Source organism: Chlorocebus sabaeus, chromosome 3 (assembly GCF_047675955.1).
Source record: "Chlorocebus sabaeus isolate Y175 chromosome 3, mChlSab1.0.hap1, whole genome shotgun sequence".
Taxonomy (NCBI): Eukaryota; Metazoa; Chordata; class Mammalia; order Primates; family Cercopithecidae; genus Chlorocebus; species Chlorocebus sabaeus.
In genome coordinates, this window is record NC_132906.1 from 19,600,532 (window position 1) to 19,616,278 (window position 15,747).

General features: G+C 38.9%; 1 protein-coding gene across 5 annotated transcripts in view; it reads left to right on the top strand.

Annotated features, from left to right (window-relative positions):
- LOC140710878 (uncharacterized) overlaps positions 1–15,747 on the top strand; it is a 152,070-nt gene that overhangs the window by 21,519 nt on the left and 114,804 nt on the right. For 4 of the 5 annotated variants that reach the window (XM_073013707.1, XM_073013716.1, XM_073013721.1 and 1 more), the window contains one exon: positions 8,137–8,277. The gene's annotated coding sequence lies outside the window, so the exon portion shown is untranslated. Of the gene's footprint in view, positions 1–7,369; positions 7,996–8,136; positions 8,278–15,747 lie in introns of those variants that run through there. The other variant, XM_073013730.1, reaches the window with a different exon arrangement.

Below are 15,747 nucleotides of genomic sequence, written 5' to 3' on the forward strand. Positions count from 1 at the left end.
CACCCATCAGTCCTTTCCATGAATTCCCTTAAAGAAGCAAGTTTTATGACATTTTTTTTTTTTTTTCCCTGAGGCAGAGTCTTGCTGTGTCACCCAGGCTGGAGTGCAGTGGCATGATCTTGACTCATGGCAACTTCTGCCACCTGGGTCCAGTTCTGGTGCCTCAGCCTCCCAAGTGTCTGGGACTACAGGTGTTCACCACTGTGCCTGACTAATTTTTGTATTTTCAGTAGAGACAGGGTTTCGCCATGTTTGTCAGGCTGGTCTCTAACTCCTGGCCTCAAGTGATCCACCTGCCTTGGCCTCCCAAAGTGCTAGGATTATAGGCATCAGTCACTGCACCAGACCAAGAAGCAAATTTTAGATTTTTGCTTTGTAGAAACCACTTTTTGAGAAGAATCAAGGTAAAACAAATAATTGTGGATGACAAAAGTCTTAGAACAGCCATAGTTAAAGATACAACTGACCAAGATATTTGGTTAGTTCTGTGGTATAAAACAATTTCACATAATGATCATTATTATTATTGATAATATGTACTAAAGCATATCAGAATTATAGGAATCTCATACACTTTTGGAACATATACTAATAACACATTTATATAAACATAACCCAAAGAAAATTAAATACCAATTTATATTTGACAATGGTTCTTGTATGATTGAACATATCAAATAAGCCAGATATGTCTCTTTTGGACTGCAGGGGACTACTATCTAAAAAAGATAATGAGGTTTAATGACTAAATTTGGAATTTGATTTTGGAAAGTTTGTCAAATATCAAAGGTTTAAAACACATGATGTCAGGGCTGGGCGCAGTGGCTCATACCTGTAATCCCAGCACTTTGGGATTTCGAGGCGGGTGGATCACAAGGTCAGGAGTTTGAGACCAGCCTGGCCAATATGGTGAAACCCCAGCTCTACTAAAAATACAAAAAAATTAACCAGGCGTGGTGGCACATGCCTGTAATCCCAGCTACTTGGGAGGCTGAGGCAGGAGAATCCCTTGAATCCAGGAGGCGGAGGTTGCAGTGAGCCGAGATCACGCCACTGCACTCCAGCCTGGGTGACAGAGCGAGACTCTGTCTAAAAAAAAAAAAAAATACCACATGATGTCACAAAACCGGATGACAGGTTACTGTAAAATAAGTCATTCAATATAGCCAAAATGATAATTCAAAGATTTTTAAAAAGCAAAAACCTTTACTCTTTGATACAGAGGAGACTCAGTTTCTCAAACAATAAGACCTAGTAAAGTCAGCATGAGGCCAACTGAATCTAGTTGTCCTCTCCCTCTTTTTTTTTTTTTTTTTGGCAGTTTATTCAAAAGGCCAACAAAAATATTTTACTATATCATTTTATTTATTTTTTTATTTTTTGAGATTCAGTTTCACTCTTGTTGCCCAGGCTGGAGTGCAATGGCACGATCTCGACTCACCGCAGCCTCCGCCTCCTGGGTTCAAACGATTCTCCTGCCTCAGCTTCCCTAGTAGCTGGTATTACAGGCATGTGCCACCACGCCCAGCTAATTTTGTAGTAGAGACAGTGTTTCTCTATGTTGGTCAGGTTGGTCTCCAACTCCTGACCTCAGGTGATCCACCCACCTTGGCCTCCCACAGAGCTGGGATTACAGGTGTGAGCCACCAGCTCACTATATCTTAATGTTTAGATGATTACTCAAAAGAGAAAACCAAATTTTACCTTTGCGTATGATATTATTAACACAAAAGCTACTTTTAATAAAATCTTATAAACAAATTCATCCTTAGAACTTCTAGACAAAAATTATGTTCCCTTAAAAAATCCACATTCGCATGCCTTCTTGTAACCATATTTTTAACCAAAACACATTCTACTTTTAAAATACACTTTGTGTGTATCTAGTAGTTTTAATTAAATACATTAATTATAATGTTACCTCTTAGTAGCTCTTATTTTTGGTGAAAAACGTAGGAGGTTCATAAGTTTATAGACAAGTAGAAGCAAAGTTTTATGTCTTTAAGCATTTAGCACAGTATTTAACCTGCCTAACTAGTTTAGATCAAAAGTCTAAATTAAATCCTGGAGATGTTTTTATTTTATCAGTAATTTAAAAACTAGTTTTATTTACCAAATATTGCTAAAGTTACATGAACTAAAAAGCATTTGAGTTAAAATTTCTATTTTTCTGATGAAAAATTTTATTAAAGCACTTACTTTTTTCTTTAGGCCAATTAATTAGAGCTCTTTCATATATTTTGGTAGTGAAACATCACATACACATGACTTGTATAAACACATTGACATACAGACATATAGACAGGAGCAGCTCTTGTAGATTTATATGATTTTTCATTTGTCAGTTTTCAAAATACCTCTCCCCCACTTTAGACTATCAATTCTTTTGATAACCTGTTTCATTGCCCTGAGCAATTGCCAGCTAGACAGCTCAAAATTTGCATTTCTAAACAGACAACTCTTAGGCAAAGCAAAATAGACACTTTGCATTTTAAAAGCACAGAGCTAACACATTAGGCCTAAATATTGTACCATCATTTGCTCAAGCCAAGGGAAAAACAATGGTGTAAGTAAATTTTAGTTAATATGGCCAGGAAAAGTACTTTAAACAAAGGTATGACTTACGAATTTAAAGCAATGGGAAGAGTTTCTAATGTACATAGGGAGATAACCATTACAAATACAAATTTCCTTGAAGATGTACATTTATTTTATGAAAGAGTTTTCAGATAGTTAGCTACATGCCTGAAAGTTGTATTTTGGCTTTTTAAACTTGACTTGTTTCTTAATTAGATTACTGGCTTTAGGTTAGAGCCCTTTAATGAATATGAGAAGGAAAATATGCAGTTTTTATGGCCTGATATTTAAATACGTGCAAAGCAAGCATAGCTGGAAGGCAGAACAGATCCTCCCAAACCAAGGATTCCATTTTTACACTCCATCTGTGGTTCCCAAAGAGAAGGGAACACCATGGGACAAGATAGTTCAATGCTTTTACAGCGCCCCTCACTGCAAGGATATTCTATTCTCCCAAGGATGGTAGGCGACTCAATGCCAGTCAGCGACTCTGTGATCATGTCATGCCCCACAGGAGTCTTATCTCTCAATCAGGAGTGGAGATGTTTCCATAGCTTCTACATGCCCCAAAGCTCACTTTTCTCATATACATGCACAAGGAAATGAGTAAAACAATGTGGTCATGACTACTCACTGTAAGCCTCTGCCATCAGCCATTTCTAAAAGTGTATTTCTTATCTACCTATTGTATACACCAAAGTTACTTTCTCAAAAGTAATTTTAGGTACCCCCCAAAGTAAAACAAAATCAGGTAACAAAATATAAAAGAGAACAGAGTTTTATTAGATATGAGTGAATTGGTCTGCTTACAACTCCTGGGAGACATGAAGAAAAACAGATTTCTTTCAAACACAGAAGTCTTTGGTGCCTTTTCTGTTTTCCCCAGTGGATCCCAGGCTGTCAGAAATTCCTTTTCTTCTTCTTCTTCTTCTTCTTTTTTTTTTTTTTAGGTGCTTCATGTGGCATTGAGCATGGCAAGAGAAAGGAGGGACAGGCAGAAGTAAACAGAGAAACAATTTAGCTGATTGAAAAGTTTTTACAAATAGAGAACAGAGGCTTAAAACTAGTGTGTGTGTGTACGTACATATATACCCTAGATATCAGTTTTAGTTAAGTCTGTTTTTGACTATTGAGCTCTTTAAAAAAAAACAAAACAACTTTTAAACTATTTTACCACCAGATTTTTGCCATAACAAACAGCTGGTATTTGAAAAGTCATACAAATATCAAACCAGAAAGGACTCATTCTCTGGCTGGAAAACAAACCCAAGTCACCAAGGTGAAAAGGGAAGAACCTTAGCTACTGAACTGCAGCATGGGGTGGTGTCCATTGTTTTTCTTAGAGGGAATCTAGAGCAATTTTGAGCTTTTAAAGATTTTAAACCTTTTTTTTAATGTTAGATTTTGCTCAAGTGAGTTCTCAAGACTAGCTATGACCCTATTATGTGTCCTTTTTAAAATTTAGTTTTCCCATCAATTCTTTAGAGTAGGAGATCTCTAAAACCTTTTTGATGTTTCTTTTGGCATTGACAATTAGGATTTTCAGTGGTGTACTTTATTCTGAAACAACTCAGTGCAAAAATCTCTCTGTGTAAAGCCCAGGTCATAATTTTCGAGGTTTAGAATAAGTTTTTATATTCCTGGAGAGGGCAGAAAGGAGGCAGTCCCCATGATCCCTAAAAATTCACTCTTAGAAATAGATTTAAGATAACAAAAGATGACAAAAACCCCATAGGGATGAGATCTTTTAAGAAAAAACTTCCCTAAGAAGTTGACACATTTGAAACAAAAAGTGTACTGCTTAAAATATTAGTTGTCTTGGATTCCCAGTCTTTGCAGACTGGCTTCCTGATGTGAACCTGAAAATTCCTGCCCTCCAGATAGTGGAGACTAAGAGAGTACGCCCACTTGGTGAGAAAGTCAAGCTCTCAAGGACATAAAACAAAATGACAAGGAAACCTCATCCAGTTTTTATTTCAGGGGCCTACAGCAAAGTTTGTCTTAACAGATACTGGTATAGTCCCAACTGCAGAACTGACCAGTCTGCAGGGCCAGCTTGAACAGTGAGCATATAGGGGTTCTAGGCACGTGTTCTATCCTATGGTACCCCTCTTTATGACAGACTGACACAGAAAGACAAAGACAAAGAAAACAGCACCAAAAAAGGCTATTTCTTTCCCAAGATTTGGGAGATCAGGGATCTCTGGAGGAAGAAGCTCCTAGACCTCAGCAAATCATCCAATCAGTCAGAGTAATAAAGAGCTTTTAGTCAGCTGGTAGGAGAGCTGCTGCAGGCCAAAGGGCAACAGTCAACTCAGAATCCCTTCATGTTTGCCAAAATGTAAACCCCAAAGTTTCTGAGACAAGTCTCAGTCAATTCAGAGGTTTATTTTGCCAAGGTTGAGGATGCACCTGGGAAAAAGAGGCACCATCACAGGAGGATCTTTTGCCTGTGCATTTTCCAAAGAGGGTTTTGAGGTCTTCATATTTAAAGGGGAAAGAGCAAGCAGCAGGGGAATGAGGGAAAAAAAGACAGGAGGGTGAACAATGAGGTGAATAGTTACATTCTTATGAGGCTTTAATGCTTACTGAATCCACATTCTATATGTGAAAGGAGCCAGTAGAGGAACTGTTATTTATACGTTTATCTCATGCTCAGTAAATATGCATTTTACATAAACCTAGAATATGGGAAGAAGTCAAATTTACATTTGTCTTGGGGTGGGCAGAGGCATGCTTTGTAGTCTTATCTTTGTCCTGTGCCTATGAAGATAAGCTGTTAATTTACATTATCAGGGTGAATTCAACAGAACTCTATTTTAGGGTTAATTTATTGAAAGGATATTTATTCTGAAAGATTTGGGAGTCCACAAGGAATTTCCTTGTGAGAAATTTGTGAGGGAGGCCACCTGGAGAGATATGTGGCCTTCTATCATTGTAGCTTTCTGTTTAGGAACAAAAGGAAGGCCATTTTTTGCAAGAATCTGTTCCGAAGCTTTATGTTTACCTTTGGCATTGTGATTTGGGGGACTTAGATTTTATTTTCCTTTTAGTTATTGTTATCTATAAAAGCTAAAATGAAAGTAAAAGAGAGTGCCTGGTTGGGCCTTGAGCCTGGACCAACCTCAGATATGGGTCTGTCTGAGCTCAGGTTCTTAGCCTCAAATGTACCCACAAGGGAGAAAAAGTAAGCCAGCATAACAGAAAATACCTTTAATGTTTGTGGCTAGTAAGTGTGGCAGAAGGGCAAAAGCAGGTAACAGTTGAAACCATAGGGTATAGTATGAAGGAATCATTCCATTTCCTACAACAGTATCAGCAGCTCCCTGAGGAACTTTTCCAAAAATGGATTGTGAGAGTAACTAATTTGGAAGCAGTGGCTTTGGTTTGAAATGCTGCACAGTGGAAAACATGTTTGGGTGATGCAAGACCCACAGGTCACTATAGAACAATTGCAGATTCATATATATGATACAGACACATAGGAGGTTATTCCTGAGAGAAGAACTGGGCTGGTGGACTGGATAAAAGCCACTGTAAGATCTTTTTACTCTGAAAAGGGGGTCTGTTCAACTCCCCCTATAAATGCCAAGTTGGGTACTTCAGATGAAGCATGTACAAGCCATGTGTGATTGGCTTTATGAGGACCAGGATATTCACCCACTGAATATGCCTGTTACCCAGGTTATGGTAAATGCTGTGGTTAAGGGGACCCCTTCTACATGGGTACCACATGTAATGACATCACTCCTGAAAAATGGAACAAGAGTCCTAGAAGCCTTATCAAATTTGTTGTCTCAGCTTTCCTTGATGGGTCTTACAGATACTAATTTTAAAAGTTAGGTTAATTAATAACATGGTGAAGGTTAGAGGAGAGAGTCAAAGGACTCATCCCAGAAGGGTTTTAAATGTTTACTAAGAAATAAGATGAATAGGCCGGGTACGTTGGCACATGCCTGTAATCCCAGCACTTTGGGAGGCTGAGGCAACTGGATCATGAGGTCAGGAGTTAGAGACCAACCTGGCCAACATGGCAAAACACCGTCTCTACAAAAATACAAAAATTAGCCAGGTGTGGTAACAGGCGTCTGTAATCCCAGCTACTCAGGAGGCTGAGGCAGGAGAATCGCTTGAACCTGGGAGGTGGAAGATGCAGCAAGCCAAGATCATGTCATTGCACTCCAGCCTGGGCGACAAGAGCAAGACTCCATCACACACACACACACAAAAGAAAGCATTGATAAGGGTGAAACTAAAAGGAAAAAGAAAGGGGAGAGTCATGGGACCCATCCCAGCAGGGTAAACATGTTTAAATATTTATTTAAAATGGGATAAATACAACAGAAATTGATGGGGTTAAAACAAAGGTCTTAATACAACACTATCAAGGGTTGGGTAGACCAGAGGGAGCCCCAACTGTCTACAAACATTATAGGGCCCAAAACAGTTTTCTGTATTTGCCCCAGGTTTGTGAAATTTAAGAGAAAAAATCAGAAGGTAAAGATTGTAATGAGAAAGCTGACCAAAAGTTGTCTGGGGCAATGTTGAGGCAGTTAATCAAGATAAAGATTGACCAATGAGCCCAAGTCCCTTGGCTCAACTCACTGCTGGGAACTCAAATCCTTTTTCACAAGAAGGGTAAAATGGTCTAGGGATGGAGAAAAAGGTTCCTGGAACTACAACATAAAATGTAAAGGTCGATAGGATTTTAAGAGTTAAAATGTTTGAACAGGCTTTATGTAAAGTAGCTGTGTCTCCTTTATCTAAATGTTTTCTGTGAATGGACATTGTATATGACTGGAGGATGTTTCCCCTTCCTGGTACCGTGAAGCAGAAAGCTTGTAAATCTTCCCTTTGAACAGTATTAATTGGACATGCTCAGAAGGAACCCGTAAGACTGACCAAGCCCACAAAGTGTAGAATAGAAGCTGAAGTGCTGGTAGGGAACAAATTACCACTGGATAGCTCCTTGTAGAATGTTTATTGGGGCTTATGGCAAAAGTCTATGGGCACCTTCACTAGAGAATTTTCATTTGGGGGCATTTGCTGCCTTGTAATTGGATGTTAGCTGAAGCTACTGCTATAATTCAAGGACATAAAATGGCCTTGACACCTGAAGTAATAATGTCTGAATGGCAGAGAAACACTCTAATGAGAATAGCAGCACCCAAAAGAGTACCACTAATAAAATGGGAATGGTTTGTGTAGGATTTATGCTATCTGAAGAATGCAAGGAGGAGATATGAGCAGGGAGCCTCTTTTTCCCTAGGACTGACTCTGAAACTGTGTGAGGAGCTGCTGGATTCTACGGTGTATAATAAACAGCTGTCACCTGACTGGCAAAGAGCTGCTTGGTTTGTGGATGGCAGTTCCAAGGTGAAAGGACAATATCCTGTTTGGAAGGCTGCTACTCTAATTGTAAAGTATACTGTTGTGAACAAAATTTACCTGTCTCTGTACCTGATATCTGCAAAACTGGAAACTATTCATATATTCTTATGATATGGGAATATAGTTATTTGCATAAGTTCGGTAAGAATCTGTTTTCTTTTGTAACAGGACACAATTGGAGACACAGGTTTTTTTATCAAGGCCTTGACTGGAGTGGCATGTTTTCAGATATGACCACATTGCTTTGAGGAAATGAAGTTGATGTTATGGAGCTGATAAAGCCCCCACACAAAGGCCAACCTACCTCTGGTAAGTAAAAAATGTCACTTTCTGGCAGGCCCAGGAACTCACGTTATTTTTGGGCCTCAAGAAGAGAGGAATACACCTATTCATGTAGGTATGACAGGCACAATCGGATACTGAACCCTTGACTTGGTTAGCCTCAGGGCTTATAGAAGTCTAATCTGAGATTCCTCATGAAAAGTGTCCGAATGAAGCCATCTTAAAAGGAGCCAATATGGCCAATCCCTATTCTCCCTGCACTTTATGCAAATAGTCAGGTCAAGTTAATGAGACTAATTTATTTCACAAGTAAATTGGTCCTACTTTGACTTATCCTTAGTACAAATGGGAAAACTGTTGAGAAAAACTATGTTTCAGAAGAAACCTATAGTATGCTCATTATTAGATTGTAGCGTTAATCATTGTTTTTGAGTTTTATTATTTGCCTATAATTCAAACTGAATCCTGAATTATTTCCTTGCTACACATTTCTAAAGAAAAACTGAGATTTAATTGTCTTCATGCCCTTTTTGATTGTAATCCTTGTGTGCATTATATTTCTACTATTCAAATTATTAGTGTTATATATCTCTCATTTTTATTCTTCCAAGAAAACCAAAGTCACGGTATTTCACAATGACTAGAGATGACAAAACAAAGCCTGTGAATCTCCCGAATTTGGAATGCTTCTGGGTCTGATCTGTTTTCCCTTGCCAACCCACTGTTGCTAAAGTTGCACAATATCAAGCACTTTCCCTAAAGGCTCAGAAGAGGAGGGTGTGTGAGAGTAAGAGGGGTGGAGTGTGGGGGCTAAAGCAACTCCATCTTGGATATTGATCTGCATATTGAGTTCTGACTAAGCCCATTTCCAAAAAGGCCTCTAAGGTTTTTTTGTTTGTTTTGCTTACTGTTCCTTGTGTAGGATCGTGTACTTACCTTACATCCTGCCCTTGAATAATTGTCCTATACATCCCTTCTGTAGCACGTATATCCTTTCCCCATGGTATATAAGCCCTGGTTCTGGGTGTAATGGCATGGGGATCTACCAGCCTGTCTCCACACTACCTGAGACACAGACATGGTTTCTATTCGTAAGTCACTATTAAATGTTTCTGCCTAGCACTTTGGGAGGCAAAGCAGGAGGATCACTTGAGGCCAGGAGTTCAAGACCAGCCTGAGCAACATAGTGAGACCCCCCTCCTCCCTTTACAAAACATAAAAAAGTTAGCTGGGCATGGAGACACATGCCTCTAGTCCTAGCTACAGAGGCTGAGGCATGAAGATTGCTTGAGCCAGGAGTTCAAATGGCTGTGATCATGCCACTGTACTCCAGCCTGGGACCCTGTCTGGAAGGAAAGAGAGAAAGAAAGAAAAGAAAGAGAGGAAGGAAGAAGGGGAGGAAGGAAGGAAGGAGGGAGGAAGGGAGGGAAAGAGAGAGAGAGAGAAAGAGAAAGAAAGAGAAAAGAAGAGAAGAGGCCGAGCATGGTGGCTCATGCCTGTAATCCCAGCACTTTGGGAGTCCGAAGTGGGTGGATCATGAGGTCAGGGGATTGAGACCATCCTGGCCAACATGGTGAAACCCTGTCTCTACAAAAAATACAAAAATTAGCTGGGCATGGTGGTGCATGCCTGCAATCCCAGCTACTCAGGAGGCTGAGGCAGGAGAATTGCTTGAACTAGGGAGCTGGAGGTTGCAGTGAGCTGAGATCATGCCACTGCACTCCACCTTGGCAACAGAGTGAGACTCTGTCTCAAAAAACAAGAAAGAAAGAAAGAGAGAGAGAAAGAAAGAGAAGGAGAAGAAGAAAAGAAGAGGAAGAGGAAGAGGGAGGGAGGGAGGGAAGAAAGGAAGGAAGGAAGGAAGGAAAGAAAGAAAGAAAGAAAGTTTCTTCCTGAGGAACTGGATATGTAAGCCTCTTTGGGCTCTTAACTTCCTTGGAATTTTAGTAGTTGGTTTGCATAGGCTTGCTCACTGTGAAACATTGAGGTGAATTTCATATAACGTAAAATTAACAGTTTTGAAGTGAACATTTTAGTTGCCTTTGTGGTTAATCCTTGTTGTAGAATGTATCAGTACTTCCTTTTTATGGCTGAATAATATTCTATTGAATAAATATGCCACATTTTGTCTTTTTTCACTCATCAATTGATGGACACTTGGGATGTTTCCACCTGGTTTTGGCTATTGCAAATAGGGCTGCTAGAACATTCATTCGTGTACAAGTATTTGTTAAAATACCTGTTGCCAAATCTTTGGGATAGATACTTAGAAGTGAAATCGCTGGGTGATATGGTAATTCTCTATGTAATTTACTGAGGAACTAACAAATTGTTTTCCTTAGAGTCTGAACCATTTTACATTCCCACCAGGAATGTACAAAGGTTTGAATTTTTCGAAATCTTCACCAACACTTGCTATTTCCCCATCTCATCCTTTTTAATAGCCATAGTTATAGAATGATACTCATTTCTAGTGGGTGTGAAGCTGTATTTCATTGTGGTTTTGATTTGCATTTCCCCAATGACTGATGATCTTGAGCATCTTTTCATGTACTTGTTGTCCATTTGTTTATCATCTTTGGAAAAATGTCTAAGTCCTTTGCCCATTTTTAAATTGGGTTGTTTGTCTTTTTGTTGTTGAGTTGTAAGAGTTCTTTACATATTCTGGATGTTAGACTCTTACGAGATGTATAATTTGCAAATATGTTCTTCCATTCTGTTGTTGTCTTTTCACTTTCTTGAGAATGTCCTTTGACAAACAAAAGTTTTTAATTTTGAGAAAGTCCAATTTATTTTTTTCTTTTGTTGCTTGTGTTTTTGATGTCATATCTAAGACTCCATGGCCAAATTCAAAGTTAGGAAGATTTACCCCTAACTCTTCTGAGAGTTTATAGTTTTAGTTCTTATATTTAGGTCATTAGCCAATCATTGCAACTTAATTTTTGTATATGGTATGAGATGGGGGTCTAATTCCTTTCTTTTGCTTGTGCATATCCAGTTGTCCTGTACCTTTTATTGTAGAGACTATTCTTTCTACCAGTTTACCAGTTTTGTCCTTAGTTTACTCTTCTTTTTCCCTATTCTTTAAGGAGTAAGGTTAGGTTATTGATTTGTGATATTTCTTCTTTTTTAATGTAGGCAGTTACAACTATAATTCCCCTATGAGCACTGCTTTTGCTGCATCCTGTAAGTTTTGGTAGGTTGTATTTGGCCTTTAATTTTTTTTTTTTTTTTTTTTTTTAAGACGGAGTCTTGCTCTGTTGCCCAGGCTGGAGTGCAGTGGCGTGATCTTGGCTCACTGCAAGTCCTCTATTTACTTATTCATCTGCTATTAAATGTTCTATTATTTGTTCCTCTTTTTTTTGTTTTGTTCTATTATTGAAAGTGGGTTATTAAATCTCCAATGATTATTGTAGAACTAGTTCTCCTTTATTTCTATTAATGCTTTCTTAACATATTATGGGGCTCTGCTGTTTGGTGAATATATTTTTATAATTGTTACATCTTGGTAATGAATTGACCCTTTTATCAATATATTATAATATCCCTCATTTTAAAGTCTATTTGGACTGATATTAGCATAGCCACCCCAGTTCTCCTTTCGTTACTGTTTGCATGGAATATCTTTTACCATTGTTTTACTTTCAATATATTTGTCTCTTTGAACTCAAAATGAGTCCTTTGTAGATACTACATAAGTGGATCATGTTTTTTTAAAATCTATTCTGCCAATCTCTGTCTTTTAATGGTGAGTTTAATTTTTTTAACATTTAAAGTGATGACTGATAAGAAAGCAGTTACTTCTATCATTTGCTATTGTTTTCTACAAGTTTCATATACTTTTTGTTCCCCAAATACTGTCTTCTGTGTTTGATTGTGTCTGTCGTGTTTTTTAAAGTGTACCATTCTGATTCCTTCCTCAGTGTTTTTTTCTGTATATATTTTAATTATTTTTTGTGGGTACTCTGGTGATTAGAAAAAACACCCTAAATATATAAAAATGCAGTTTGAATTGATATCAACTAAGTTTTAGTAGCATACACAAAATCTATTCCTATACAGCTTTGTTATTGTCACAAATTGCATCTTTTATACATTGTATGCCCATTGGCATACTTTATAATTATTGTTTTCTACATTTGTCTCTCAAATAACATAGGAAACAATAGGGTACAGACTGGGCTCACAACTGCAATCCCAGTAATTTGGGAGGCCAAAGCAGGAGGATCTCTTGAGGCCAGGAGTTCAAGTCCAGCCTGGGCAACATAGGAAGACCCCCATTCTAAAAAAAAAAAAAAAAAATAGATTAGCAGGATGTGGTGGTGTGTGCCTGTAGTCCCAGCTACTTGGGAGGCTGAGGTCAGAGGATCACTTGAGCTGCAGTGGGGTTTGAGACTGCAGTGAGCTGTGATTGTGCTACTGCACTCCAGCCTGGCTGACAGATTGAGAACCTGTCTCAAAAATAAGAAATTAACCATTATGGAAAACAGTATGGCGATTCCTCAAGGATCTAGAACTAGATGTACCATATGACCCAGCCATCCCATTACTGGGTATATACCCAAAGGATTATAAATCATGCTGCTATAAAGACACATGCACACGTATGTTTATTGCGGCACTATTCACAATAGCAAAGACTTGGAATCAACCCAGATGTCCATCAGTGACAGACTGGATCAAGAAAATGTGGCACATATACACCATGGAATACTATGCAGCCATAAAAAAGGATGAGTTTGTGTCCTTTGTAGGGACATGGATGCAGCTGGAAACCATCATTCTCAGCAAACTATCACAAGAACAGAAAACCAAACACCGCATGTTCTCACTCATAGGTGGGAACTGAACAGTGAGATCACTTGGACTTGGGAAGGGGAACATCACACACCGGGGCCCATCATGGGGAGGGGGAGTGGGGAGGGATTGCATTGGGAGTTATACCTGATGTAAATGACGAGTTGATGGGTGCTGACGAGTTGATGGCTGCAGCACACCAACATGGCACAAGTATACATATGTAACAAACCTGCACGTTATGCACATGTACCCTAGAACTCAAAGTATAATAATAAAAAAAAAAAAAGAAATTAAAAAATAAAGATATAGGAGGCCAGGCTCAGTGGCTCACACCTGTAATCCCAGCACTTTGAGAGGCCGAGGCGGGTGGATCATGAGATCAGGAGTTTGAGACCAGCCTGGCCAACATGGTGAAACTCCATTTCTACTGAAAATACAAAATTATCTGGGTGTGGTGGCACGTGCCTGTAATCCCAGCTACTCGGGAAGCTGAGGCACGAGAATCGGTTGAACCCAGGAGGCAGAGGTTGCAGTGAGCGGAGATCGCACCACTGCACTATAGCCTGGTGACAGAGCCAGACTCACACTCACACTCTCTCTCTCTCTCTCTCTGTATATATGAAACAAAATGAAACTAAAAATACAATAATACTGACCTGTGTAGCTTGATTTTCTCATATATTTTCATGTTAGTGCTTAGCATTCTTTCATTTCAGCCTAAAGGACTCCCTTTAACATTTTGTATAGGGCAAGTCTACTAGGAACAAACTCCATTTTATTTGTCTTGGAGTGTCTTAATTTCTCCTTACTTTTTGAAGGAAAGTTTTTGAGAAATGAAATCTTTGGGTGACAGGATTTTTTTCTTTCAGTACTTAGCTTATTCTCATGTTTTCTGGCCTATATGGTTTTTAATGACACATTAGCTATTAATTATATTGAAAAATCCCTTGTATGTGGTGAGTTCCTTCTCTCTTGCTACTTTCTTTTTTTTTTTTTTTTTTAATTTATTTATTATTATTAAACTTCAAGTTGTAGGGTACATGTGCACAACGTGCAGGTTTGCTACATATGTATACTTGTGCCATGTTGGTGTGCTGCACCCATCAACTCGTCATTTACATCAGGTATAACTCCCAATGCAATCCCTCCCCCCTCCCCCCCTCCCCATGATAGGCCCCGGTGTGTGATGTTCCCCTTCCCGAGTCCAAGTGATCTCATTGTTCAGTTCCCGCCTATGAGTGAGAACATGTGGTGTTTGGTTTTCTGTTCTTGTGATAGTTTGCTGAGAATGATGGTTTCCAGCTGCATCCATGTCCCTACAAAGGACACAAACTCATCCTTTTTTATGGCTGCATAGTATTCCATGGTGTATATGTGCCACATTTTCTTAATCCAATCTGTCACTGATGGACATTTGGGTTGATTCCAAGTCTTTGCTATTGTGAATAGTGCTGCAATAAACATACGTGTGCATGTGTCTTTATAGCAGCATAATTTATAATCCTTTGGGTATATACCCAGTAATGGGATGGCTGGGTCATATGGTACATCTAGTTCCAGATCCTTGAGGAATCGCCATACTGTTTTCCATAATGGTTGAACTAGTTTACACTCCCACCAACAGTGTAAAAGTGTTCCTATTTCTCCACATCCTCTCCAGCACCTGTTGTTTCCTGACTTTTGAATGATCGCCATTCTAACTGGTGTGAGATAGTATCTCATTGTGGTTTTGATTTGCATTTCTCTGATGGCCAGTGATGATGAGCATTTTTTCATGTGTCTGTTGGCTGTATGAATATCTTCTTTTGAGAAATGTCTGTTCATATCCTTTGCCCACTTTTTGATGGGGTTGTTTGTTTTTTTCTTGTAAATTTGTTTGAGTTCTTTGTAGGTTCTGGATATTAGCCCTTTGTCAGATGAGTAGATTGCAAAAATTTTCTCCCATTCTGTAGGTTGCCTGTTCACTCTGATGGTAGTTTCTTTTGCTGTGCAGAAGCTCTTTAGTTTAATGAGATCCCATTTGTCAATTTTGGCTTTTGCTGCCGTTGCTTTTGGTGTTTTAGACATGAAGTCTTTGCCCATGCCTATGTCCTGAATGGTACTACCTAGGTTTTCCTCTAGGATTTTTATGGTATTAGGTCTAACATTTAAGTCTCTAATCCATCTTGAATTAATTTTCGTATAAGGAGTAAGGAAAGGATCCAGTTTCAGCTTTCTACTTATGGCTAGCCAATTTTCCCAGCACCATTTATTAAATAGGGAATCCTTTCCCCATTTCTTGTTTCTCTCAGGTTTGTCAAAGATCAGATGGCTGTAGATGTGTGGTATTATTTCTGAGGACTCTGTTCTGTTCCATTGGTCTATATCTCTGTTTTGGTACCAGTACCATGCTGTTTTGGTTACTGTAGCCTTGTAGTATAGTTTGAAGTCAGGTAGCGTGATGCCTCCAGCTTTGTTCTTTTGACTTAGGATTGTCTTGGAGATGCGGGCTCTTTTTTGGTTCCATATGAACTTTAAAGCAGTTTTTTCCAATTCTGTGAAGAAGCTCATTGGTAGCTTGACAAGATGCACTTTGTCTTTGATTTTCAACAGTTTGATTGTGTCTCATTGTGAGACTTTTTGAGTTTGTCCTATTTGAAGTTTATTAAACTTCGTGGATGCATACATTCATGTATTTCATCAACATTGGGGAGTTTC